General features: G+C 45.2%; 1 long non-coding RNA gene across 1 annotated transcript; it reads right to left on the bottom strand.

Moving 5' to 3' along the window:
* Positions 1-6,476: 6,476 nt before the first annotated feature.
* Positions 6,477-23,697, bottom strand: LOC138387169 (uncharacterized). The gene is made up of 3 exons (XR_011233919.1): positions 23,640-23,697; positions 21,932-22,004; positions 6,477-6,537 (listed from the first exon to the last, which is right to left on the bottom strand). It is a non-coding gene; the product is annotated as an uncharacterized lncRNA (long non-coding RNA).
* Positions 23,698-27,884: the final 4,187 nt, after the last annotated feature.

Raw genomic sequence — 27,884 nt, 5'->3', positions numbered from 1 at the left:
TTGGTCTTGGCAAGGATTTCTTGAGTAAGATCCCCTAAGCACAGGCAACCAAAGTAAAATTGGACAAATGGGATCACATCAAGCTAAAAAGCTTCTGTAGAGCAAAGGAAACAATCAAGAAAGTGAACAGACAACCCACAGAATGTCAGAAAATATTTGCAAACTACCCTTCTGACAAGGGATTAATAACTAGAATATATAAGGAGCTCCAAAAACTCAATAGGAAAAAATAAAAAAATCTGATTAAAATATCACCAAAGAATCTGAATAGACATTTCTCAAAAGAAGACATACAAATGGCCAATATGTTATGAAAAAATGCTCAATATCATTAGTCATCAGAGAAACACAAATCAAAACTACAATTAGATATCATCTCACTCCAGTTAAAATGGCTTTTATCAAAAAGACAGGCAGTAACAAATGCCGATGAGGATGTGGAGAAAGGGAAACCCTTGTATGCTCTTTTCGGGAATGCAAATTAATGCAACCACTATGGAGAGCAGTATGGAAGGTCCTCATAAAACTGAAAATAGAACTACCGTATGACCCAGCAATCTCACTGCTGGGTAAATATCCAAAGGAGAGGAAATCAGTATGTTGAAAAGATTATCTGTATTCTCATGTTTATTGGGGCACTATTCACCTCAGCCAAGATTTGGGATCAACTTAGGTGTCCATCAACAGATAATGGATAAAGAAATTGTGGTACATATACACAACGGAATATTACATAGCCAAAAGAAGGAATGAAATCCTGCGATTTGTAACAATATGAATGGAACTGGAGTACGTTATGTTAAGTGAAATAAGGCAAGCACAGAAAGACAAATCTCCCATGTTCTCATTCATATGTGGGAGCTAAATATTAAAAACAATTGATCTCAAGGACACAGAATAGAAAGACGGTTCCAGAGGCTGGGAAGGGTAGCAGGGAGTGGGGAATAAAAAGTGGGTATGGTTAATGTGTGCAAAAAGGTAGCTAGACAATTAGATTTGATAGCACAACAAAACGACTGTTAACAACAAGTTAGATATGCTTTAAAATAACTAAAGGAGTGGAATTGGTAAGTTCCTAACACAAAGAAATGATAAAACATCTTAATCCTGAGGTGAAGGATACCCCAATTACCCTGATTTGATTAATTCACATTGTATGCCTGTATCAAAACATCACACGTACCCTATAAAGATATACAATTATTATGTACCCATAATAATTAAAAAGAAAATATATATATATATTAAAAAAAAACAACTATAAAAACTACACCAGAGTTGTTGTACCAAGACTAATCACACAAATCCTTTTTCTTACATTAATCAAAGCCTTGCAAATACTGATTTTTGTCTTTTGTTTAACAGAGAACAAGGCCAGGAGCCTGGCTGGTAAGAAATTCTTGCCCCTTTTGCCAGCTGGCCAGGTTTTTGGATTTTCACTACTGTAGCTTTTCAGAAGAAACAGAGTGGCTTTAAACTGTAGGGAGCAAGACCCTTTCCCCCATAAGTTTCTCTGAAAAATCAGATATGAGGTAGATTCATTCATTGGAGAAAAAGGCATTTAAATTAATTTTTAACATGTATACACAGGAGCCTTTAGAATGAAACTTAATTCCTCAATGAAGTACAGAGGGTTTTTTTGTTTGTTTTCTCTTTTGTTTTTGTTTTTTAAGAATGGGGGTTTAGAAGTTGCAAAACAGGTTTGCAAGAGAGAAGAGAGGCTAGCCAAGGTGGTCTTGTTATGCAAGTAAAGCCTCACAGTTAGTAGCCCTCACAGAGAATAGGTAATAAATTTTTTTTAAGTCCTTTAAAGGTGCCAGATTCTCACTTATTCTTTCCTAGATTGGGTAAATAAAGTCCTGGCTGTATTAATGGAGATCCTCTATAAATGTAAATTTTCTCCGACAGATGAGAGCTTTGTAACATTATTTCTGTGCCAGCCACCTCAGAGTATGTCAAAGAAATATATTTCAGGGTAAAATACTATAATTTTTCTAACTGGCTGAGGTATTGCAACTGTGGGAGGTTTAGTCAATTCTAGAGGCCTCATTTTCCATAATTTAGACCTTCTGTCAGTTTTGACCAAGAGTTGGCCAAATCCAATGTAAGACAGAGTAAAACCAAAAACAGAAGAAATTACTACATAATTAATACATTGTTGAGATCTTTAAGTATAAATAGAAGTTACAGCCAGCTAACAATAAACCTTACCTTCAGCTAGAAAAGTCTAAAAGGAAATCTCAGATCAGCTCCTTACCTGGAGATGGGGCCCAAGCTGAACCTACTCTCTATCACCACGGAAGCAGGGAAACTCGCCTTCCTGTTTGGAAGCGAGCAAAACTCCTTAGAGGGGTTTTCCAGCAAAATAAACCTTAATATCAAGCCAAAAAGTTGAGAAGATTGAGGAAACTCAGGAGAAAGCTGTATTTTGGCCTTGGCAGAAACAAAAACAAATGATCTCTTGGAGTGAATCTCTAGCTGCTGCTACCTTAGCCCTGATGGGAGAAATCACTGTAAGTCAAAAGGGGCTCTACTCCAAGGTATCCACTCATGTAGTTGCCATGTGGTTGTCAACCCAAAATAAGTGACTGGGGCATACTCTGAAGAAAAATATATGTACTGAAGACATTAGAGATATCAGAAGAGGCTGCTTTGGACTAGGCTCAAACCCAGGCTTTGGTTCCCCAGGCCCACTCTCCACTGTGAGGATCAGTACTTCAGTGCATCCTGTCAATGAAAAAAAAGACAAACTCTGGAAGATAATTGAAGGAGGTTTATTCTGAGCCAAATTTGACAACCATGACCTGGAGCCACACCCAAGAAGCCTTGAGCAAGTGGACTTGCTGTGGCTGAGTTACGGTTTGGTTTTATACATTTCGGGGAGACAGGAATTACAGGGAAAGTCACAAATCAATACATGGAAGGCCTACATTGGTTTGGCCCAAAAAGGTGGGACATCTCAAAGCAGGGACTTAGAGTCATAGGTGGGTTTCGGGATGCTTTAGTTGACAATTGGCTGAAAGAGTTAGGCTTTGTCCAAAAGACCAGGAATCTGCAGAAAGGAATGCTTGAATTAAGATAAGGGTCTTCTATCTTTCATGTGATGCTATACCAGATTCACTTTGGGAAATAAACGTCATAACAACCTGTTTACTGAGATTTATCATTTGTAGGCATGACTCACCAGGCTCCCTTAGAAAGGATTTTTGTTTTTTGCGGGAAGCAAAGAAAAAGATCAGAGTTCAGTCCTCATAACCCATTTCTTCCTTTCATGTGTATTACACATGTTCTGAAACTTTGGAGAGCAGAAATTGTATTTTGGGCAGAGTAAGAAAAAATAGGACCAATATAATATATGAAAGATTTAGAGAAAATGATTAATCCATGGATTTGAAAATAATGAATTAGTTTGCCACAATATGTGTATGTGTCTGTGTGTATTATAGCAAGTTCCATAAGTGCTTGTGCAGCTTTTATAACTCAGAATTGTGTTACTAACCAAATAAATATCATTTGGAAGTTTAATGATTTATAGTTTTACTATACTTAATTAGTTTTGTAAAGTTTAAATAACAAATCATTAGTTTGACTTTTTGTGTCAGCCCATGAGCGAAGACAGCAAAGGTTAACATAAACAATGACAACTAAAATATTCAAAATTTACAAGATTGAAATAAGTATAAAGTTAAGTTCTACTTCTGAGTTGATGAAAGAAGAAAGCTTAGTTTGTGGGAAAATTATGAAGACAGAGGAGATTTTGAGAGTAAAAATCCCTAGAAAATAAACAAAATTCCTGGGAGAATTTCAGACTTTCAAAGGCTAGGAAATTGGTGGGTTCAAGCCAAGATCTCCAGAAGATCAAAGGAACCAGGTAATATCTGGGTTGCAGAGGGAAAGAATAGAAAATTGACTGAGGTCTATCTCTGACAGGCTGAGCAGGTGGAGTCTGAAGGAGGATCTAGAAGGCCCAGGGGGTGGAGGGATCTGCAGAGCAGGGTGGTGGGGGAGGGACTGTGGTTCAGCCTCCTCCCCACATCATCAACCCCACCCTCAGGAGCCCTTTGTGATGAGGGGCCACAGCTCTGTGATGCAGGCCTGGGCCCTAGTCAAAAGGCCCAAAGGCAACGCCCAGGGCTCAGTTGCTTTAGAGGGACAGTAGGATTCAGAAGATGGAGAATCATCCATTTCCTCTGAATAGCGATAGTGCCACATGGCTAAACCCCAGCTCCACTTCCTGGATGATGGATGTCAGCCTGGGCATCCTGTGTGGACTGGGGCTCTTCCTTCTGTTACTCCCCTGCCTTGGGAGTGATCCATCCTCACCACCGACTGGGCAGACAAGCAGCATCGGGAAGGTAAGGAACTCTCAGCCCAGAACTAACAGAGAATGATTCTCTCTTTTCTTTCTATTTTTATTTCCACTTTTCCAAATTGACTAGAGATTCCTGAGATGGGAAATTTCCTTGTCCTCCTAGGCCCAGGCAGGGCAGGAAGGGGTTAGAGTATAAGTTAGTTAGTATAAGATTTCTAGACTAAGCTCTCAGACACCCGTGTGGGTGCAGAGGAGGCATCAGGGCAAAGTCAAATGCCAGGACTCAGGAACCAGGAGGAGGCTATGAAAGGGTTGTGATCTGTGTGGGTGGACGGCCCTCAGTCCTGGTTCATCAGTCATCAGTTGCCTTCCCATGGCCAGTACCTGTAGCCCAGCCCATCTGTGTCTGGTGATCTGAGGCCTGTGCTGAGCCTCCCATCAGAGGCTGGAGTGGCCTCTGGCCTCTTTGAGAAGCAGAATCCTGCCTGACAGCTCAGAGGCACCTGTACATTGGAGTCTTGAGTGTCTCAAGCAGAGGAACAGCGACAGAAGACACTCGTGGTGGATCTCATGTCGAAAATCCCTCTTTGCATTTTTTCAAAGAAGGAAAACAGACAATATTTTTATCCACTTTAAAAATGAGTGAAAGCAAAGAAAAGAAGGCAGAGATCCATTAACTAGATGTAGAAGGTCACGTCTTCCATAAGGACTAAATGTCTGCAGCTTGTCTGGGGAGAGGTGAGTGAGGACTGGTCCCAGCCTCTCAATCTTTCCTGTCTCTCAGCCTCCAGTGGGGAAGAGGGGGAGGCCCAGGCGCAGGAAGAAGAACTGCCCTCTAAAAGGTAAGGTTCTGCCTGTCTACCCAGAGCCCCCAGGGGGGAATTTAGCTTCACTGTCCTGAGGAATGAGTCTCCCAGGAGGTCCATTGAAGGCCTGAGGTGGGCGGAGGTGGCATCCAGGGAAGGATATCAGAACCCAGGATTCTTCTCAGATCCCAGGCTGGGCATGAAGCCAGGTGGGCCGAGAATGGGTGCTGCCCAGTAGGGGCCTGGATGTGGCGGTGTGGCCTCCAGGCCCAACTGTGGACAGCTGCTTAGCCTGGCTAAGGTTGGTTCTTCTTTGAGCAATCCCTGTCTGCTCCCCCACAGGGAAGGTGTGAGGCCCCTGTGGGATGGATGTGGGAGCACTCTGTACATGATAAAGTGCTGCACACCAAGCTTCCTGCTGTCCCTCTCAGGGTCACATGGCCTTGAGCCCTGATGCTTGTGCCCTAGGGTCTAATCCCCCCAGTCTGCTCTAGAGGGACACTCGGCCTCCTGCAAGATCCTCAGGCCCATCCCTTCCCCATCCTAACCTGGCTCCTGATTTTCAGCTTGTAGAGATTGCCTGGAGGAACTGGAGGGGGCTCGGAACCTGGTTTTGCTTCTGCAGAGGTGAGGCACTCTCCCCTTCTCTCCTTGTTCTCCTTCCTACCAGGGCCTGGAACAGGACTCGGGGGCCTGGGGCTGACCTGGGAGGGGGAGACCATGGGATGGGGACAGGATGTGGCTACAGCCCTGGGTCCAGGGAGAGGCAGAGCTTTGTGAAGTCAGCATGGGGGCAGTGGAGGGCCCTGGGCCACACCCTGGCCCCACCCACCCCTGCTGCAGCTTGTGCCTCCTGTCTTCTGCAGCCACCTGGAAAAGTTCCGGGACAAAAGGGGCTTTTGTCAGCTCTCCTGTCCAGATCCCCCAGGGAAAGTATGCAAACCAGCACCTGCCAGAGCCCACCAGCCACCTGGGGAGCGTGCGGAAGATGCTTCTCCTGCCACCTCATCCCCATTGGCTTCCCCGGCTCTCCTGGCCCAGCGCCCTTCACTTCTGGCCTCCACCCTGCCAGTACAACCTCAAGAAGACCAGTCTGACTTGATCAGAATCCCCCCAGGCACTGTCCCAGAGAGCTCACCTCCAGGTTACTCTTGTTCGGTGCCTCCTGTCTTGGCCACCTTAGGCCTTGAACGCACCATTTTCTTCCTCTCCTGGTGGTGGGCAGCTGCCAAGGCCCTTTTCTTTCCCACCTCGCCACATAGCAAATCCCAGAAAGAGCCTCTTCTCCATCATCCACCTGACGCTTGGCTCTGGGGAGACCCCACACACAGGCAGAGAGAGGGTGGTGGCTCTGCTTTCCTCAACTGTGATGTCCGGAAGCTCCTGGAAATGCTCATTACCAAGAGAGCAGGACTGAAGCTGTGGAAGGAAAAAGAAAAGGATAGGTCATTTCTGAAACAAGTGAGCCCCGATTACCCGCAGGGTTCTCTGGGGAATATGATAAAGTCACCGAGCTGGGAGTGGGACACCACAACTCCATACTTCTTCTGGAACATGAAAGAGAAACCAGAGCAGCTGCCGGATCCTCAGCAGCTCTCCCATCCGAAGGCCATGGGTGACCACTTACAGCAGAAATGCGGCCAGCTCTTCTGGGGCCTCCCAACTCTGCACAGCGAGTCCCTGGTAGCTGCTGCCTGGGTCTCTAGGAAGCCTTCTACAAAACCACCACGTCGCTTTGTTTCCTTCAATGAAGTCCCTGACTTTTTTCCTTCAGAAAATTGGAGGGAAGAACCTTCACAACTTCCCCAGGACCAGCCTGGGCCCCACCATGAGGCCCAGCCCCAGGCTTTGATTGAAATCTTCCCGAAGCCCCAGCCCCAGCCTTTGACCGAAACCTTGCCCAAGCCCCAGCCTCAGCCTTTGACTCAAACCTTGCCCAAGCCCCAGCCCCAGCCCCCACCTTTGGATAAGATCCACAGCCAGGTCCCTCTGTCTCCTGCTCCCCCAGAAGTACCATATTGCTCTCCACCCCAGAGTAAAGGGGACCCTACAGGAAGCTGTAGAACAACTTGCCCTACATCCCAGGAGAAGGCACAATTCCTCATCCCAACTGCAGGTGAGCATCTGGAATGGCCCTTGCAGAAGTGACTGAGGTGAAAGGGGCAAATGTTATCCTCTCTGCTCAAAAACTCTCGGGCCTCCTGTAGCCAACCCACTCCAGACCTTCCCCAGGATAGCGAGGATTCTCAGAGCCACAAGTCTGCCTCCGTTCTTCTCAGAGATTCGATCATCCCTGAGCACCAGGAGCAGCACAAGCAACATATTCAAAGGAGTTTCACCCCCGATAAAGACCAGTTGGGCCCTCCCTGCAGATCCCAAGCACCCATGATGCAGCCTCAGGGTGAATTCCCAGGGAGGGGTCAGCCTGGGGCAGAAGACAAGCATGGGGCATTTGCAGGTAAAAGCAGCAAGGATGAACAGAAGATGGGCTCCAGGCACTCTGAAAGATTCTCTCAGGAGGGTTCCATAAGTGTCAAAGAAGACAAGGACCCAACCAGGAACCTAGGGCAAGATCTGAAGAGGTTCCCAGAAGATCTATCTATACATAGGTTCAAGAAATACTTTGGTGAAAGTTCTGGAGGACAAGGAGGAAGAGGAGTCAGATAGTGACTGGATTAGGCTCCAGAGGTATAAATCAGGAAATTCTCTACCCAGGGGCCCAGAGAAGCAGCAGGTTGACAAAACCCTGAATTTCCAATTGGACCAGAAGGTGGGGGAGATCAAGGAAGGCACGGTCCCTGTGTGTGAGCATCAGTCCAGGATCACTGCCAGCTGTACTGTTCTCAAGTCTGACACCCACCATAAGCCCAGAAATCTAGCATCCTTGAGGGGTCAGAAATGCCATGTGAACACCTCCCAGGAGCTTTTTTCCTTGATCCCTGCACTCAAGAGATGCGTGAAGCACATATTATAAGGTTTCGTGTGAGGCATAGGTGGGGTTCCAATCTCCAGTCCCTGGAGCCCATAAATCTTGCGGGTCAAACCCCACCCTTTCCATTCTCCAGCCTTCCCTCCTGGGCCACTGGTGAATTTGGGGATGGCTCCATAGCTGAGGTTGCCAATTTTCTGGGAGAACATCCTTGGAAAGGTCCAGGAGAGAAGGTGATAACAAAAAAGTCAGTCCTCACCCTGACTGGTTTTCTCTCTGCCCCCTCACTTGTGAGTGAGAAAGTCCAGAGGGACCGGAGAGGTGACCAATCTGGTGACAACCATGGGCACTCAGAGGCCTCTGCCAATGGACAGGAGGGAAGGTGGCCTTCTCAGCCTCTCACATGCAGCGTTGGAAGCAGAACGTGGAAGAGTAGTACTGTCCTGGGGGCCGGGAGAGGCAGCCCAGAGCCAAGTCCAAGTCCAGCAATGGCCAGGCATGATCTACAGGAGGAGAAGGAGAGCATGGCCTCAGGAGTCCCTTGCAGTAGCATAGCAATGCTGGGGCTCAGCGTAGGGTCCCAATGTTCAAGGGCCGAGAAGACCATGGAGCCAGTAGAGGGCAAGGAGGAAAAGCCCCCTGCTTGGGAAGTCATGCTGGGAGCCAGTGTGATGGCAGACTCCCAAACCATTAATGTGAATCTGGGTTCAGGGTCTCTGGGGCCCAGTAAAAGCTCCTCATTCTCTAGAATTTCTGGTACCCAGCATCCAGGAGACCTACGCCTGAAAACAAAGGTTACGAGTAAGTTTTCATTCAAAGTGGAGGTAGAATCAGAGAAGCAGTTTCAAGGCCCTGCCACTGGTGTCCTCCTCCAAGACTGTGCCACTGGCCTCCATTTTCAAGGCCGTCACACCGACATACTCCCCACAGCAGACATGTTGGTTTCTCAGGAACCTCAGTCCAATTCCCAGGCCTCTCTGTCTGGTACCCAGAGTGTGCCCAGTAAGGACGCATCAACTTCTCAGGGGCTATGTGACCCCACTTGGCATGGAGGGAGCAGCCAGGGACAGCAGGAGCCCAGAAGCCCAAAAGTGAGGGCCTCCTGGAAGACTCAGAGCAATATGTGTGGCCCTACTGACAAGAGAGAGAGCAGTAGGAGGCCCAAACCAAGGGAGCATGAACCAAGGTCTGCAGGACCAAGGCCCTTCCAATCCAGTGGGATGAGTCGCCCTGCTCAGGTCAGGGAAAGAGAAACCCCTGGGAACAAATACTCTCAGTTACCACAAGAGAAGGGACAGGCACCTCCAGAAAGCTACTTCGGAGAAAAGATCAATCGTTTTCTGCAGCGCCTCAAGCCCAGTAAGAAGGGCAAAGAGCAGGAAGATCCCCTGCCGAAAGGCAAGCCTGTGCCAGCCACTGCCCAGAGCCCAGGGCAAGCCACAAGGTCATCTATGAACATCAGGGCTGATGAGGTCCGGGCAATCATCACATGTGTCGGACAGATTTTAGTGGACAAATTGGGGCTGAGGCAAGAACATCGTCCCCTGGAGTTCAATTTCCGCAAAGAGGAACCCCAGGCCCCAGTAGATAGGCGTTCATGCTACCCCAAAGTTCCCTACCACAGAGGGCAAAGGAGAGTGATGAGAGATATAGCCTCCAGTCACCCCACCCCCATGGGCCACAGCTATCTTGTCAAGAACAAGTGGGTCACAGAGAGGGACAGCAATTGGGCCTCCCCACCCAGGGAGCCTGTGCTCCCGGCCAGTCCCTGCCAGCATAGGCCAAGGGTGGCAAGAGCTTCGGGCCACCTTCTCCGTTAGACAACACACTTGTCCGGTCAGCAAGATTCTGCCTTTTATGCCTTTCCTTATGGGAAAATTTTCTCACAGAATAAATTTTATTCAGGCAGAGAAAACCTGTTTTGCCTCATGTTAGCACATCTGGTATATGCTAATGGCTTCTTCTTATCAAGAACATGGGCCAAATAAATGTGTTTTTCTCATCAGAGGTAGTGGCTTCCGTGTGGGATGCTGGGTTGCAGGGAAGGGGTCAGCATTCGCTCTGCCTGGGTGTGGCTTCTGGGCGGGACAGGCATGGGGAGGCTGACCAGCTGGCAGATGCTCTGTCACCCCAGGTCCCGCACTGCACCTTCTTTTCATAACTTGGTCATTACAGAGAGACTTCAGGACCGTCAGGACTGGCAAACCCTGTGGACACCCCACCCCGGGATCTGACTCACACTGTTTTTGCCCAGGCTTTCCCTCTACACGAACTTTGTGCAGTGGTGGGGGATGGGTTTACAGAGGCCTCTAAGTGGGGAAATTCCCCTCAGGCTGCAGGAATGTGGGAGCCAGGCAGCCTCACACTGCCTGAAGTGGGTCAGGAAGTTTCAGGGTGGAGGTGCTGGCCCTGGGTGCAGGGGCAGAGAGATCTGGCCCCCATGACTTTCCTGGTGAGGAACAGACGACCCTGCCCAGAGCCTGCTGAAGGATTGGAGAGGCAGCCCAGAGCCAAGTCCAAGAGATGGTCCCTGCTGGCCCCTCTGGGCTCAGCCTTGGTGACAGGAGCGTGCCCCTCCCATCCTCCACCTTCCTCCCTTTGAAAGCAGCGGCCAAGACAGGGCCGGTCTGGGTGGGCGCAGCAGGAGGTGCGAGGGCCTCGTCTGCCCTCCTGGCCACCCGCTTTCCCCTCTGGTGTGACCAGAATGGGGAACCATCTGATGGTGGCAGACAGAGGATGAGGGTGGAGTGTGGGAGAAGAATTGAAGAGGTGGCAACCAGGAGGATGGCAGAGCTCACCTGGCACTCTAAACAGTGACTGCCCAGTGCACCCATAGGCCAAGGGGGTCAGGCAGCAGCCCCATGGCAGAGGGCTAGACCAAGGGGCACAAAGCCTTTGTAGGAAGGTGGCTTTTCTCACTGCATATGTGACCAGCCTGTGCACTGTCACCTCTGGAATTCTAGAGAGGACTGGTAGAAAAGACAGGACTCAGGTGCTTGTGGTATCACAGTCTGGTGACCTTCACAGACATGTGGCCTCAATGCTGCTCCCAGAGCTGGGGTACTTGGAGGGCCAGTGTTGTGCCTGGGCTGCTCCTAGAGCCTGTCCCGTGTCCGCTGGGGACAGGGAAGCCAACAGGGGCATAGCAGCAAGGGGAGCCAGGGCCTGGGAATGCTGGAGCTGAGCAGTGACCTTACAGAGAGACCTCCACAGAGACCCCTGACAGAGACCCCCACAGAAAGACCCCCACAAAGATGGCAGAGACATTGACAGAGACCCCCAGAGAGAACTGTGACAGATATGCCCATAGAGAACTCTGACAGAGACACCTATAGAGACCTCTAACAGAGACTCCAAAACAGACCTCTGACAGAGACCTATGCTAAGAGATCCTTATAGAAATCTCTGAGAGAGACCCAAATAGAGACCTCTGGCAGAGACCCCAAGTGGGAAACCTCCACAGAGACCTCTCACAGAGACCTTGGAAAGAGATCCCCAACACAGCTCTGACAGACCTCCATTGGGACCTCTCACAAAGACCTCACAGAGACCCACACAGAGACCTCTGACAGAGATACTCAGTGATAGACCTCATAATAAGAACTCTGATGACACAGAGACGATATCAGAGACCTCCATCGAGACCAACCAAGAGCTCTATTAGATACACAAATTAAGAACTCTGACAGAGATATCTACAGAGACTCCCCGAGACCTCTGACAAAGAATCCACAACAGACCTCTGACAGAGATCCCCACAGAGAATTTTGACAATCACAGTGAAAAACTCCCACAAGGACCTATGACAAAGAGGGACCCTGAAAGACCACCACAGAGACCTCTGACACAGACCTCTCACTGAGACCCCCACAGAGACCTCTGTCAGAGACTCCCACAGAGATCTCCAGAGAGACCTCTGATAGCCATTCACACAAAGACTTGCAGAGACCTCTGACAGAGACCCACCTAAGAGACCCTCATAGAAATCTCTGAGAGAGACCCAAATAGAGACCTTTGACAGTGACTCAAACTTAGAGACTCCCAGAGATACCTCTGACAGAGACCCTCATAGGTGCCTGTGACAGACAGCCCCAGAGACTTCTGACAGAACCCCACACAGAGACCTCTGACAGAAACCCACATAGAGAACACTGACAGAGACCCACACAGAGATGTCTGACAGAGACTCTGTGGGGAGGGGGCTCTGCGGCCAGCGAAGGTACCGGAGCAGGTTTCTGGGAATTGAAAGAAGAGACAAGCAGTAGTGGGTAAAGGAAATATGTTCTTTTATTGCCGGGGGGATGTAACCCACCGCAAGAACATGGTGAGCGCTTTTATATGGCTCAGAACAATCATGGCAACATGCCAAGCAAAGGCGTGATTCACATAGGAGGTGACATCATGGTTACGTAACCATGCTGACTTAAAGGCCGGCAGAAGACACGCCAGCAATCATTTTAGTTTGGCTTAAGAACCTATTGCCTATACAAATGCATTTGCCTTACAGACCCACACTGAGATTCCTCCACAGAGACTTCTGACAGACGCTTCCACAGAGAACACTGACAGGGATCCCCACATAGACTTCTGACAGAGACCCACACAGAGACCTCTGACAGACCTACACTGAGAGACCTCCACAGACCCTTCTGGTAGGGATTCCCACAGAGACCTCTGACAGAGACTCACACTGAGACACCCCACATCCTCTGTCAGAGACCAACACTGAGAGACCTTACACTGAGACCTCTGACAGAGACCTCATATCTATCCTTAGGATCCTGATCAGCCACCCGGTGACAGGTCCTTCTTCATGGCTCTGACAGCACTTGGCAAACTGGCAGCACAGGAGAGAATCTCAGAGATTTGCCGTGCTCCCTGGAGAGAATGCTTGTGTATTTTTTTCTTTTCTAATCTTATTACTTTTCTTTCTTCTGAAAAAAATCACAGATTGCACATATAAATCTGGAAAATCTTTTCCTTCACAAAATTTCATTAGCTTGAGCTCTGACCCACAGTTTAGAAAAATCCCAAACTTTGAAAGCAAGCAAAACTGTCACTATCTAGTGAGCGAAAATTATCTTCTTGGTCTACTTTTAGTAATCATCCAGTCAAATGACATTAGGGGCCACATTATTTTATTGGGCACAAATCCCTGCACTCAAAATGACTGATTTTACTCTGGAAATGTGAAGAAAGGAGCCCTCGGCAAATGGACTCCAGAGGAGATAAACCTGCAAAGATGCATTTGCCTCCCACTAGCTCCTGTGGGGCTGTGCAGCTGGCATGATATTTTGCACATGACAGGTTGTGTCAGGTTTGTGAAGTTTGCCTTATTTTTTAAAATGAAACAAGCTACATTAGCAAGCATAGGAAGATTTTTCATAAATGAGACATATTTCTAGCGCTATTTCTATTAGAACTTTTAACAAATTGATAGTAAAAATTAAATAATTAACTGACATTGTTTATTTTTGCTCCTCAAAATGTGACAGTGCCCTCAGATGGTACTACACGTTTCCATGTGTAGTAGCAGAGTATGATAAAATCCTAATCCTAATGTTCAGCTAAATCATCTTAACCTGCTGAACTATTTAGAAGAATTCATTTTTTTTTATTTCTGCATATTATGGGGATACAAATGTTTAGGTTACGTATATTGCCTTTGCCGCCCCCCGCCCCGCAGTCAGAACTTCAAGTGTGTCCATTCCCCAAACGTGTGCATCGGGTATATGTGTGTATATTCCCACCCCTCCTCCCCCTTCAAACCTGCCTGACTCCCGATAAATGTTATTCCTACATGTCCACTTAGGTGTTGATCAGTGAAACCAGTTTGATGGTGAGTACATGTGGTGCTTATTTTTCCATTCTTAGGATACTTCACTTAGTAGGATGGGTTCTAGCTCTATCCAGGAAAATATAAGAGGTGCTATATCACCATTGTTTCTTGTAGCTGAAGAGTACTCCATGGTATACATATACCACATTTTATTAATCCATTCTTGCAGTGATGGGCACTTGGGTTGTTTCCACATCTTTGCAATTGTGAATTGTGCTGCTATAAACATTTGAGTGCAGATGACTTTTTTATAGAATGTCTTTTGTTCTTTTGGGTAGATGCCCAGCAATAGGATTGCTGGATCAAACAGTAGATCTACTTGTATCTCTTTAAGGTATCTCCATATTGTTTTCCACAGGGGTTGCACTAGTTTGCAGTCCCACCAGCAGTGTATGAGTGTTCCTATCTCTCTGCATCCATGCCAACATTTATTGTTTTGGGACTTTTTGATAAAGGCCATTCTCACTGGAGATAAGTGATATCTCATTGTGGTTTTGATTTGCATTTCCCTGATGATTAAAGATGTTGAGCATTTTTTCATATGTTTCTTGGCCATTATTCTGTCTTCTTTTTAAAATAATTCCAAGAAATATACATTTCCCAAGATTCAGGCAGTCAGGCTCTGTTTTATATTCATTGCAGGGTGACAAAAAGGACACATTGATTAAAATAATTTTGAAATCTTAGAAAATATATAATTGAATTTGTCCTTCAGATATACATTGTCCCAAATTACTTGGGAATTGACATTTTAACATTTGTTAAATTAAAAAATATATATATTTAACCAACATTTTTATGATAATAATGATAAAGGTCTCAGTATATCCCTAACACTTGACAAATTGTGCACTTAGTTGAGACTATATATTTCTCACTGTTCATAGAATCCTGTTATCTTAAGATAAAAACAGATGTCAAGTGTCTATCTCTAATGAAGTGTCTTAGATTACTCATTGGGATGACAGGGTCAAGGTGCCTTCTCTAACAAGGTAGGGTTGAGCTAATGGGAGGGCTCTGAGGTTGTATATCTATTTTTTAAATTAAGAATAACACAGTCAAATAGTAATGTATCTTACACAATTATAGCTATTAGCTTTTTGAAATTTGCTCCCTGTGTGAGATTTTCTTATTATGTTCATAGAATTATGCAAGGTGGCCATTCCAGTGACCTGTAATGTCCAGTCAATAATATCAAGTGACCAGAATAACTCAACATTCCCCTAAGAACAACCACATCCACAGTGTCCCACAATCATGGGAATGATATTTTCTTTTTGGAAGTATCAGCCCGTATGCCTAAATCATGTCTTTAAATAAGATGAAACTATATTCTAGAAAAAGATATAAATTAATGGAACTTCTGGGAAAATAGATGAGGATTTAGGAAATGCTAGTGTCTTTCATAGGAAAACATGACCACCTCATCTCATCCTGGTACCATGACAAAGGAAACATAGGCGACGCAGGTCTGTCATCTAAGCTTTTTCTTCCTATTTTTTTTTTTTTTTTTGGTAAGACCTGTGGGCCAAAATATTTTTACAGAAGTGATTTATGGGAAATGTGGCTTGTAAAGTTCTATAGTCACTCTTATTCCCCTTGGAATGGAGCATGAAGCCAAACCAAATAACCAGGAAAAATATTTTCTGGAAAAATGATTACATTCTCTTGAACTTTTGTAAGTAAAAGAGAAGATGGAAGCTTCAGGTAGGAAGCTGAGCTATTCTCCCCTGTCAAGTAACTACATATTTTATTGGCTGTTAAATGGAAGGACTCCCAGGAGGCTGTCTGATGGGAGGGTCCGCAGAAGGCTGATCAAGGACACACTGGTGCAGGTTCACGATGGTCAGCACATCTGACAGACGTGTGTGTAAGCCAAGCAGGAAGCAGACCTTGGCAGAAGAAGCACTGGGTGGTGGTCCCATTTGCTCAGTGGCGACACCACGCTTCACCCCCAGCTCACTCCATACCATCCCTCATTGTATAGGGACTTAGGGGTGATTTTAGATGAAGAAGAAGGAGGGGAGGAAGATGAAGAGCCACTGTCAAAACAGTAACTATGGCCTGTCCTCTATCCCAGTAACCTGATTGACAAATGGGGACCCTGAGATATCCCCCAACCACACATGCGCTTGGTTCCCACATCTTCTGACTCAAACCGATGCTTCCCCCACCACATCATCCAGCCCATGGGGGAGAAGCCCCTTCATCTGTGAGGCAGGTGATAGCCTGACAGGAAATTATTTCTACCACCACCAGGTCAGGATGCATATCATTATTTCAGCAAAAAAAAAAAGCCACTTTGTCATTTAGATAATGACTTATTTCATAGTGTGGTAACTCTCTTAATAGCAGTCTTATTTTTAATCATGGTATGGTTTAAGAGGAAACTAAAGATAAGCAAAGGAAATTTGACTTTACAACTTCCATGAAAACAGTGCATTAGTGCGTTCCACTTCTCCCTGTGGGACAGACTCCATCTTGGAAAGGATACCTTTCCCTGAATCCTGAACACACCTGCAATTTAAGATGGTTATCACAGATAAGGAGTGGAGGCAAAAGCAGACAAAATCATTTCTGGAGCAGTCGTCCCCATGTTGTCCCACCCTGCCTTCAATTAACAGGCATGAGGTACCTTGGTGGTGGGGCCCGGGGTGGGCTTTCCCCAGTAGGAAGGGCAACACAGCATGCTGAAGTGTAGAGAGAAAACGTTAGAGCTCCATTTAGGTTCTTTTTCATCTCATTCTTCTGAGGTTTACATATATATATAATACAGTTCATAAAATATATACAGAAGTATTGTCATACATATCAATTACAGAACCACAATGCATGCATATCATTGGCAAATAAATGAATATATTAATAAACATACTGGAGCCGCAGAAAAAATGCTCATAAAGCATTTTACTGACTGGGAGAATGACAGAAATCTTGCAGAAACACTGGTATTTTTAAGGGAACGGACCCAGAATGCAACACAACCATGGGCTCTGGGCTCCATCAGGCAACCACATTTATTTGTCCAGAAAGTGAGAGCCACAAACTCCAGAAGAGCCATTTCCCCAGACTCTGAAACAGTGACCTCTGATCAGTGTCCCTTTCACAGGCAGAAGGTGGGAAACACAGAAGGAAGTGGACCATTTCCCAATTGCCTGCAGAAACCACAGAGCTGTGGTGCAGGAGGGACACATGAAAGGTTGGGTGGGTTGGGGAAGATGGGAGCTCAGGGCCAGTTAGAATGCAGGACTTCAGGGCCCGCCAGGGCCAGCAGGGCTGAGGGGTGTGGGAACCAGCAGCAGGGACCTCAGGCAGGGCCTGGGGAACTGCAGCACACACCTTACCCAAGAACCACTGTGGTTAAGAATGCAGTGGTTTACCTTTCCACCTAATGGTTGCATGTATCCTGTTGTTTTTGAAAGACAGGCGCCAAAATTCTGAAGTATAATAGTAGTGGTAGGCAGTAGTTTGATTTACTATTTTTTTTTTTTTTTTTTTTTTTTTTTTTGAGACAGAGTCTCACTCTGTTGCCCGGGCTAGAGTGAGTGCCGTGGCGTCAGCCTAGCTCACAGCAACCTCAAACTCCTGGGCTTAAGCGATCCTACTGCCTCAGCCTCCCGAGTAGCTGGGACTACAGGCATGCGCCACCATGCCCGGCTAATTTTTTTTTGTATATATATATTTTAGTTGTCCATATAATTTCTTTCTATTTTTAGTAGAGGTGGGGTCTCACTCTTGCTCAGGCTGGTCTCGAACTCCTGACCTCGAGCGATCCACCCGCCTCGGCCTCCCAGAGTGCTAGGATTACAGGCGTGAGCCACCGCGCCCGGCCTGATTTACTATTTTTTAAACTACAGTTTCGTATATGAAAGGCCCAATGGAAGATATTTGTTTTGAATCATGTAAGCAGTTCTGGGGACAGAAAAGAAAAAAAAAATAGACTGTTGTTTAGTAATGCAGGGGTGTTAAAAATATTGAGCAGAATTAAATATAAGATAAATATTCTTAACATCCAAATCCATTGATCATGCTCACAAACTGGCAAATGTTGAGAAAGAGTCCTAGTCGCCAGGCCAAGCAATTACAGTGAGTGCAGCCCTCCCCAAGCACGGGTAGATCTGAAGCTCTTCCTCCCACTGCATTACTTCAGGGGGTACAAGATAAGATTATTTGATCAATAATCAAGTTTTAGTGAAGGCAGCATCTGTAGTTGTCAGCACTTGCTACTGAAGGGTAATGTCTGAAGAACAAGTTCAGGAAGAGAAGTATTTTGGTTTTGATGCCAAAATCAATCCCTTGGACACATCACTTGACATAGAAAATGGATTTAAATAAGAGTCTACACTCGTCAATCCACTGCACACTATCTACATTCCCAAGCAACCTTCTGCAGGAGGGATACCATTATTTCACACAGCCTGTCATCTCTAACACAGTGGGGTGGTCAGATATACTTGTCAAGGTGAAGTGGGATGTCACTGGAAGACTCAGTGCAAGTGTGAAAATCTTGCAACCTCCTCTCAGAGATATGGTTATCAAATGAGATAATGCATTGATGTATCCATGCACAGAGGGGTCTTAGGAAGTACTGTAAATTACAAAATTGAAAAAAGTGACACCTGGCGATCTCTGAAGCGGGACTCTCTGTTTAACAGCACCCTACTGGTTTCATGGGCTACCATGTGTATGTTCCTTTTACTAGGGTAACATTGTCCCCCTTAATCAGCATATGGATAATTTAACAGTGGTTAAATTCTTGATTATTGAAGCACTCTGTATTCAAAGTATGAATTGACTTAAAAGTGTTTCTGTGAATGTCTTCTCATTTTTATGTCATTCCTCATTGATATTTCACTGGTTTTCTGAGAGGGTAGAGCTGGGAAGCCAAATCAATGTGTAGTCCACAGCTTGTACTGGGAATTCAGCACTGGCAGAGGTGGAAACTCTGAGCAATGGGAATCAAGGGACGTGAGCTGAGCCAGTATTTGAGGGAGGGTGAATGAACCAAAATCTTCTTGGTGATTGTAACATTTATGAGTTTATATAACATCAAAATAGAACAAATAAAGAATTTGGTAGTTAAGCCAATTTTGGAAAACGCATTCAAATCCATGTTGGGGCTCAGAAAAAGCTAGCCCAAAATGAAGGCCTCAGAAGAAAATGTTTCTCCCTGACCTTCTGTCTCTGGCCCCTCATTCTCCCTCAAGGATAGCTGTACATGCTAGAACCCCTCTTCCCCAAGGTGGGTCATAAAAACCAGAACTCCTTTTCCCCAAAGCCAGCTATAAAACTTAAAAATATTACTCTTTCCTCCATCTTTCTGTGTAAAAACTGGTCATAAAGAAACTATCCTTAGATTTGTGATACCTGTTCTAGTTTTTGCTGGAAAACACTGTTTTCTTTATTCTACAAAGCATGGCACATTACAATTAATCAGTAGACTTGAAGCCTGAGTGACTTTTCTGTCTCCTTCCAGCAGTTTCTGCCAGGTTTGCCTGTGCTTGGGTTGGGAACTTTCCTCCCTTCTCACCCCCACCGGCAGCATCTCCCGCTCACCCTGACCCCCTGGTTCCCCTTTTAATCCTCCAAATATTTTATTATCATATACAGAATTTTTCTGTTAGGAAAATATTCTACTACAGATGGCTCTGCTACTGATCAACTAACTATACGTTTACAATGAATGATCAATCCATGTGATTTGCCTATAGACCTGAAAGAGCACATTGAATACTTGTCCGTTTTCTCAGAATAAGTGAAGGTACCCATTGATCTATTATTGAAAATAAAAATTTATGAAAAGGCACTTATGAATAAGAACTAAGAACTTTTGTCTAGCCCAAGATCCCAAAGATTTTCTTCTAGGATTTTTTTTCTAAAAACTTGTAGTATTATGTTTTACAGTTAAGTTTGTGATCCATTTCAGGTTAATTTGTGTGTATAAGGTATAAGGTTTAAGTTGAGATTTCTTAGGCTATGGATGTCCATTTTCTCTGGCACTATTTGTTGAAAAGACAACTCCTTCCTCTTTCATTGCTTTTGTACCCTTGTCAAAAATGAGTTGGGCATATTTGCGTGAGTCAATTTCTGGGTTCTTTATTTTGTTCCACTGATCTATGTATTCATCTCTCTACCAATATCACACTGTCTGATTATTGTAACTATATACTCAACCTAATATCTAGTAAAATCATTCATGTATTTTATTCTTCTTTTTCAAGAATTAACTATTCTAGGGTCTACTTTTTCATATAAATTTGAAAATAAGCTTATCTATGTGCACAAAAAAATCTCATTGAGGTTTTGATAAGAATTTTATTAACTCTACAGATCAATTTGGAGAGAACTGACATCTTTGCTAGGGTGAAACTTTCAAACCATGAACAAGGCATGTGTATGAATTTATTTAGTTCGTCCTTCATTTTCTTTCATCAATATTTTGTAATTTTCACCCTACAGATTATGTACAAGTTTTTTCAGATATATGCTTAAGTATTTCATTTTCTTTGGAACAATTGTAAAGGTGTTGTGTTTTTAATTTTAGTTTCTACATATTCATTATTACATAGTAATGTGATGAGTTTGGGAGTATAGAGCTTTTATCCTGAGAACTTGCTGAAGTAATTTATTATTTCTACAAGATTTTTGTAGATTCTCTGAGATTTTTCATAGACAATCATGTAATATGCAAACAGGGCCAGTTTTATTTCTTCCTTTCTAATCCGTATGCCTTACTTTTTTTCTTGCCTGCTTGTGTTGGCTAGAACTTTCAGTTCTTTGTTGAATAGGCATGGTGAGAGCAGATATCTCTGCCTCGTTTCTAACCCAAGGGGGAAAACATTGTCTTTAACCACAAAATATGAGTTAGCTGTAGGTTTCTGGTAAGAGTTGGCTATAGGTTTTTGGTAAATGCTCTTGATAAAGTTTGGGAAGTCCCCTTCTCTCCCTAGTTGTCTGAGAGTTTTTATTATAAAATGGTGTTATATTTTGTCAAATGTTTTTTCCTGCATCAATTTACATAACCAAAAATGATTTTTTCTTCTTTGGCTTATTAATATAGTATGTAACATTAACCAAGTCTTGAATACTGCACCAGCCATGCAAAATACCTAAAATAAATCTGTATTAGGGAGGGCTGCACTGAGAGAACTTTTGTTACCTGAGAGACTATCTGCATAACAAGACAAGCTTTATTCATCATTTATTTTCTCCCCTCACTTTCCCAGAACTTATGTGGCTACAACCCCCACCCCACCAACCCAAAGTCCCAAACCCCTGCCCCCATTCCTTCTATAGCTGAAGATGCTGTAATATTAATATATAAGCGTCAGTCATCTGACCCGTGTGAGAGTCCCTTGCCTATGTAGTTAAATATGTTTTTTTCCTGTTAACCTGTCTTTTGTCAGCTTAATTTGTAGCCCAACCAAAAAACTTAGGACAGTGGAAGGAAGCCTTTTTTCCCTCCCCTACACCTCAGTACCCACTGCCAACTGAAGCAAAAGAATATTGCTAAAGCCACCTGTACACCTTTTCCCTTTTGAATTACCTTCCCTCTGCAGAAGTAATGGATTTTCTGAATTTACTGTTAACCTTTACCATGCAAATTTCTATATAGTAATAACATGAATAAATCCCTGAATTAGTAAAAAACAAACAAAAAACAAACAAAATGAGAAGGGGAGTTGGGACTCAAGGTGGTCTGTAGGTTGAACTCTATGATGACGTCATCCGTATTCAACCAAGTTGATTCACCCCATGGAAATTTCATGATTCAACTTAGTAGGTCATTACTAATTCCCTAATGTATCTTAAAGTTCATTATCAGTAAATATATTTACCTTGTTTTTTTAAATTTCTTAATCTTTTCCTCATGCTGGTATTGCACGGGAATACACACTGAGTAAGAGTCCTGCTACAATATCTTGAAAGAAGGAAATCCAGAAAAGGCTTGCATAGTAGCTCACTTAGCCAAGTTTATGAAGAATCCTTTAGATACTATGGAAGAGCTAAATCTTTGAAAAAGATTTAGGGGTCAGGAAACTTACCCAGAAGTAGCTGTGACCATAAAAGGAGCAAAATGGGCAAGGAAGATACCAGAACAAAGCCTCAGGGCTGTGCCTATAAAACAGAAGTTCAGAAAAACCTAATTTGATTTTTGTGCCAGGGAAAATTTCATTTGCTTTTCAACTTCTGTCTTCTCTTTTCTGTTCTGTAATATCCTTATTAATCATTCAGACTAAAGAACTTATCTTCCTTTCAGCACTTCAAATTCAGTATGATTTTTTTAAAAAAAGTTAGACAAAACAATTGCCTGAGAAATGGGAACAATTCCGAGGGAGCTATAATGCTACTCTCCAGCAAAAGTTTGATTACTAAAGTTCCTACCAAGGAAAAATTCAGATACAGGAAAAGGCTCACATTTAGTTTGAGAAAGTTTGAGGGAAGTTGCCAAAAACTCAATAGAAAGTTTCTGTGGCAATACTTTCCCCATTCTTACGTTCTATACTAATGATAAACAAAGTGGTCAATGAATTACAATTTCTATCCTTAAGTAAGTAAATACACTTAACCAATTGCTCAGAGAAGCTCACAGTGACATCCAGGCCATCATGAACGGCCTATGTGTTATAGACGCCATGCATCTCTAAACTGAAAGGAATTAGGTCTATGCCAGCTCAGCCATTTCCTGGAGTTACATTAATAATAAATCTTTGCACACACACATATTGAATTTCTCTCCAGCTATTTTAGAATGTGTAGTGGTTGTTAGGTTGTTACTGCTATTGTTCTTAGACTCAAGTCTCAGAGATTATTCCCTGACTCAAAAATCTTTTAAGGACAACTTTACTGGGAAAGATTCTTTGGTGAGCTGTGAACCAGCGTGGCATGCTCTAGGCAACATCTGCATTTAGGGAAGTACACTGATTTCTTCTCTCTCTTCCTAAATGCCTCTGTGATACCTGCCCAGGCACTGCCTAGGGGTTCCAGTTGTCAGAGGCTCTGTTGGACCATGTATTAAGCAGAGCTCCTTGGAAGACAGTGCTGGGCTGCCCATTTCCTCCACCCCCAGCCTTGTTCCTTGCTGTCCATGCTTTTGGACGGAGGCCAGTATGTGCTCAGGAGGCGATGAGAAGTGTGGAGTATAAAAACACATGGGCTCTAAAGTAGCCTTCAGGCCATAGAGACACAAGTGCCCAGACGTGATACTGACGGAAAACTAATAATCACCATGAGGATCCAGCACTGAAGGTGAATTCCTTTAATAGACTCATGCAAAGTCCCTGTTGACCCACCCAGGCCCTGTCTCGTCCTGGGTCCCTCTGTCACTGGCTCTGCAGATCCCCTAGGCACCCCTCCCCCAGCCTTTCTTCCCCCACACCTGTTTTCAGAGACCTACACTCACCATTTTCTATCAGACTTCCCTGAGGGTCATCCAGTTGTGCCCCTAACCCAGAGCTGAGTGATGCCTCCTTGTGGAGTCTCTAAATGACCCACGTCTGCTGGGTGGTGTCCTCGCAGCCCAGTCCTAACAAGCACTGGGCACAGGGCACAGCAAACACCGGGAGCTAGTCATAGGGTCTCCAGGCTGGCCTGGGGCAGCCTCTCCAGCCCACACCCACGCCTCCTCCCAGGAAAGAGTCCCTGGAGTCGGGAGGCAGGGCTCCCCTGAGGAAAGAGGACGTGCTCACACTCTGCACTCAGGCTGGGGAAGGTTGGGGCTCAGGACCCACGGAGGCCCTGCAGGGCACTCACCTTCCCTCCCGGGAATCCATGATGAGAGAATCCAGGCAGGAGCCGGAGGCCTTGCTCACACGCACCCTTCCCACACAGCCGGGTCACTGCTCCTGCGAAATCACCACGTTGACTTAATTGTAGCTGCTGAGAAAAGAAGGAAAAACAAACAAAAACAAAAATAAAATCTGATTGTTTACCAGGAGATGAACAAACTTGCCATTGCAGCACCTTCAAGAATTGATTGAATTCTGAATGAAATGGTCTCTTTCATCTCGCTTGTCATGGTTACCTCCATTTCAGACACAGTATGCTGAAACAGATTCCCATTCTGTGTTCTGAAACAAATCGTGCCCCACCTCCCTGCAAGGCCCTCGTCCTTTCCGCACTCCTGCCGGGTCATCCTCACACAGAACAGGTCACCTTTGTTCCTCCTGTGGCCCCACCTTGCCTGTGGAACACAGTCTCTGTGCCTTATTCTGATATCTGAGGCCCCCTACAACGTGTCCCTAACCACCTGCCCAGACTTGGCTCTCTCTTCTCACTGTCTGGTTTCCTAAGCTACAGCCAAGTTCCATCCTGTATCCTGTCTGTCCTGTGAGCACATCACATCCTTTATGCCTCAGTGCCCTGCCCGGAGATTCACTCTGGCCACAGTGCCCCCCTCCTCTCAGGACTGTTTAAACTCCTGAGTGCTAAGGTCTCCAATCTGCAGCTGGGTCCTCTGCGGAGCCTTGCCTGTCTTGACAGCAAACGTCCTCTGCAGCGTCCCTGGAGGTGCCAGGGCAAGGCATGGATTCCAGCGTTACACCAGTAAAAGCAAAGCTTTAGCCTATGAAGCAACACCTTGATACATATTTTGGGCAACTGACTAAGGCACGATAGATTTTTTTGAAGATCACAGTGTTGAATGGAAGACCGATGGCTGTGCTGTGAGAATGCATCTCAGTTGCCTGTAATCGGGCCCAAGGAGTCCGGCTCCAGAGATGCACACAAAGGAAAATGCTCTTTCTTCAGCATCAATCTCCAGTATCCTCAATAACATCTTGTATTATATTTATTTTTTAATATAGTTGATAGTGTATCCAGGTGAGAATAAATAATCATAAGCTTTCTGTAAGTTCTCAAAAATACTTCTCCCAAAACTTTTTTAGGTAAACGTATACTATCCTCTTATTGTTATCATGTAACTGTAGCTTTACATCTTCTAAAAACATGTGGAATCACGTATGACGTCAAAGATTTCAATTATGTAAAAATAAGAATAGTTGCTTTTGTCCAGAAAAAATGAGGTGGGGCTGGCCTTTCTGTGGCCCGGCCTGACTGTCACTGTGCTGGCCACTCTCTTCCATGGGCCGGGCCACACGCTCTCACCACACATGTCCCTTTGGATACTTGAACAGCAGTGATGTTGATTGCCTCTTACCTCCCTTCTTCCTGATCAAGAGAACTGTCCCGAATGGCTAATGCCCCACCTTGATCAATCCCTTTGACCAGACTTCCTAGAAGGCAGGAGCACCGCCAGGCTTGGGCGTGCAGGCCACACCCTCCCCTGGCAAGGAGACTGCACTTCTCTGAATGAGGCCTAAGCCCTCATTGCCTCCATGTAGTGCCCAAGACTTTCAGCCTGTGGTTCTCTCCGGAGGCTCATGCTGGTGGGTGTTGGGATGTGGGTAGGCCAGGGAATGCTGTGGCTCCTCCTCAAGGCCCCCTGTCAGCCTGTGTCTCCCCAGTTCAGCCTTCACACCCACCCAGGGGTCTCCTTGCATGTACCCAGCCTATACCCTGGCCTCTCTGGGTGGCCTTTGGGGCCTTCATTCCAGCTATCTCCCCACAAAACTCCTCTTGATGGGAGGGGGAAGCAGAGGCAGGGGTTCTGGCCCCTGGTACTGTGGAGAGGGCAAGGCGTTCACATCAGGCCTGGGGACAGTCACCACCACTCCTGATGGAGTGCCTGCCCCACTGCTGTGTGCCTGCCAGTTTTCATGGTGTGCCTCCCCTGTGCCTTCCCAGCAGTCCTGGTGTAACCGAGTGAGGGCGCTGCTGCTCTGCTGCAGGGAAATGGCCAAGGCTCAGACCTCAAAGAAAGGATTTCAAAGTCTTAGGCTGAGGGTGGGAGTTTAAAAAGGGAATTTGGTATAAAGGGCATGCAGGAGTGGCAAGGAGGTGCAGGTCAGTGTGATGACTGCCTTGAATTATTGCCCCAGCTGGGGAATGGGCTGGCGCTATCTCGAAGGCTGTTTATCCATAGATTAATTGCAGCCTGGAGGTAGTCTCCTGGTGGGGGTATGGATTGTTCCAAGACTCAGTCTCTGGAACTTCTAAACAAGCACATAATTAGGCGACATTTGTGCGAGGGAGCGCCTGGTGGAAAGAAGGAGGGTAAAGGTCAGTGTTTCCTCATTAAGAATACAGCAAGAAATGGGCAGGAAAATTTCAAAATGGGGCACTGAAAAACAGGGCACTGGTTACTCTGGGAGGCAGGCAGGCCACTGTGGCCATTTCAGGGTTACAGACGGGACAACAGATTCTGCAGAAGGCAGAGGCCAGCTGAATGCCAGAAAGTGCACCAAGAACCCCAGACTCTTGGGGCAAGGCGGTGTCGGCCAGAGGCCCCAGAGCTGCCACTGCAGAATGTTTACCTTTCATTTTAATATTTTACCTATGTTTATCTTTCTAAACTTGGATTAGATCAGACATTGGCAATGGTTTTTGTACTTTATGTAGAATATATGTGAAACACTATAGAAAATGGCTGAAGTAGAAAAATTATCATGTTTAAAAATAGTTGTAGGATTTAGTTTTGATACTAAGAGTAGAATTTCATTTACCTTAGGTACATTTTATCCTGTTCATAGTTTTCTGTTTTGTTATGTTAACATTGCTGAAACCCAGGCACCTCCTGGCCACTCATTTCCTACGCATCCATCCAGCAAACCTACTGCAAATAGCATTCAGTTTCCTGTAGGTGGGAAATCCAGATGACCCGGCCAGCCCACACATCCTGAGTGTCCTAGTGGCTACAGCTTCATTAGGAGGATTTGACAGACTCTTCTGAAATTTTGTAGGAATTTTAATTTAAGACACAGTTCCCCAAGTCCTCTTTTTATCTTTTTTTTTTTTTTTTTTTTTTTAATGAAAACAAATCTGCCTGTCCCCAACTCTGAAGCACACCTGACATTTCCTGTGTCTTCTACAAGAAGATCATTCAAGCCTTTATGGTCACATCTGTAAGATTCCTTGTGTCAAGGAGCAAAATGTGTCTGGTACTAAAGAATGTGTAAAATGGCCAGTTGCTTTTTAAAATATATTTTCCCCAGTTTTCTCCTAATGGCATTTGATAGGATGGCCTTGCTAATAAACTATCTAACAGAGAAAAAACAAACTAACAAAAAAAAAAAAGGAGGATGCTCACAGCACATAATTGTCCCTTTGAAGGGAAAGATCACAGCACAAAACCCCCTTGTTTGATTAAACACCTGTGGCTTCTGTAAGAGTTTGTTTTAGTAGCCTTGAAGAGCCCTGAGCAGATAGCAAGGATGCAAGCTCCCCACCCCAGCTCTTGTCAGACCATATTCCAAGGACCCTGATAAGCCAGAGAAGAGAAAAAGAGGGAAAAACAGATGCAGCCACTTCTCAAGACCTCTTCTTATCAATCTGCCACAACAAATTTTTTTTTTTTTTACACTTTATAACCCAAAACCCAAACTACTGTCCTCTGGGCCAGCATTTCTCCTTTTTTTCTCTCATGCCATGCCTTACACACCTTTGGGAAGTAAAATAAACTTTCTTTGTTTAAAATTATTCTAATCTTTGTGTTGAGAATTCTTTCTCAGTCCCTGTTACAAGGCCCCACCCTAACGTGGTGGCCTGTATGGGGAAGTCACTTCTTTATCTCCATATGGAGAACTCACTTTTCCGCCTCTGTCTCAAAACTGCTCCCTCTCCCTCCTCTGCTGCTTCTCAGTGCCCCAACACCATTTGGAATTTGGTAAGTCTCTAGGGATGGTCACATACTCGAGAAAGAGTTGGCAGATTCATGGTTATGGAGAACCCTGGTGCCAGGTCTGCCACTCTTGGAGATGTGCCTTGGAGGAATGCCTCCTAATCAACTCCTCCCAGACTTCACCCAGACCCAGGGACTCCTGGCTTTGGGGAAGCTCCTCTCTAGGTTTTGGTCTGACTCAGAACTCAGGAATGCCTACTGTCTGATCAGCACCCTGAAGGTCATCTAGTTGGGGATGCCCCACTCACACTGTCTGAAGT

The sequence above is a fragment of the Eulemur rufifrons genome, chromosome 7 (assembly GCF_041146395.1).
Source record: "Eulemur rufifrons isolate Redbay chromosome 7, OSU_ERuf_1, whole genome shotgun sequence".
Classification (NCBI taxonomy): Eukaryota; Metazoa; Chordata; class Mammalia; order Primates; family Lemuridae; genus Eulemur; species Eulemur rufifrons.
This window is presented reverse-complemented; position numbering and strand designations above follow the sequence as displayed.